This window comes from Nematolebias whitei, chromosome 1 (genome assembly GCF_014905685.2).
Source record: "Nematolebias whitei isolate Nwh7 chromosome 1, NemWhi1, whole genome shotgun sequence".
Classification (NCBI taxonomy): domain Eukaryota; kingdom Metazoa; phylum Chordata; class Actinopteri; order Cyprinodontiformes; family Rivulidae; genus Nematolebias; species Nematolebias whitei.
This window is the reverse complement of record NC_056498.1, coordinates 20,675,740-20,677,040: the sequence shown is the minus strand read 5'-3', so window position 1 is coordinate 20,677,040 and position 1,301 is coordinate 20,675,740. Positions and strand designations below refer to the sequence as shown.

Sequence of the window (1,301 nt, the reverse complement as noted above, 5' to 3'; positions counted from 1 at the left end):
TACGCATCAAAACAATCAGAATAAGTCTTAACAACTGGGGGGGGGGGATGAGAGGGGAGATCTAAAGTGGAAGTCATGAGGTTTGATCATTGAAATGAAAGGAAGTAGGGCTGAACAATTAATTGCATTTGCAATAATATTGCAATATGATAAAACAAGATTTTCTAATTACAAATGCTGCAATTTGATTGGTCACGTGATCTGGTTACGTGACTTGCGAGTGAGTGGAGCAAAGCAGAGCAGAGAGCGGGAGAAGTCAACACTGCTCTTTAACCGGTTGTACAATGGCGTCAGGCTCGACAGAAGCTGATACATCTGAAAGTTTGGTACCAAAGAGCGGCAGCACGTCCGTTGTTTGGATTATCTTGGCTGTAAAAAAGAAGACGCTGCACAACGACATGTATTGTGCAGAACCTGCCTTGATGCTGTTGCTACCTTTCGAGGTAACACCACACATCTTTATCAACACTTAAAAAAACCCACAAAGCCATTTACAATAGTTACATGGCTAGAACGTCAATGAGCAGTGCTACAACTTCAATTAAGCAAACTACCATCCGACAGGGATCACTGACCCAACTGTTCGAAGGCATTACACCGTATGAACATAATTTGAAACGGCACACGGAAATAACTCGAGCACTAACGAAGTTCATAGTGAAAGACATGACGCCAGTTAATGTAGTGACCAAGCCTGGGTTTACAGCTTTAAACACAATGGATACGTGGTACAGAATGCCCTCGCACACACAATTTATCCAAGTTGCTGTCACGGAGCTATACAAAAAAATTTAGAAAAAGAGTTCCTGATGCATGCTCAATAATCCAGGTAGAAAAATCCAAAAAAGTTCAATCTGGTCCTCTGGACATTCAAAAAAAAAAAACAAAGCAAAAAAATGTAGAAACGTTTTGTCTCTCATCCGAGAGACTTCCTCAGTCTGAGGTGCTGCACTCAGCTCAGTCTCTTAAATAGCACCTTCTCAGAGAGGATCAACCAGTTTTGCTGCTGACAACCAAAACCAGCTGATCACATGGTCAAGAAGGACCATCAGCCTAACAATGGATCATTAGCACACTGATGGCTGTTTACTGTTCACAGAGGGCTGAGTGATACTAGCAATCACAGCATCGTAAGAGGGGGACAGTTGAACCCGGAGGCCTCCACCCCTGTTTAATTATGGACGGTTTCTTTTCACAAAGATGGCCTCCTTTACTCCTCTCTCAAACCATTGTTCCTCTTTATCCAGGATGTGAACATCTTCATCCTTGAAAGAGTGACCGCTGGCCTGGAGATGAGTGTA

At 42.9% G+C, this 1,301-nt stretch overlaps 1 protein-coding gene across 1 annotated transcript in view; it reads right to left on the bottom strand.

Moving 5' to 3' along the window:
* The window catches only part of col4a6 (collagen, type IV, alpha 6), a gene marked incomplete in the record, with an annotated part of 89,722 nt that overhangs the window by 5,518 nt on the left and 82,903 nt on the right, over positions 1–1,301 (bottom strand).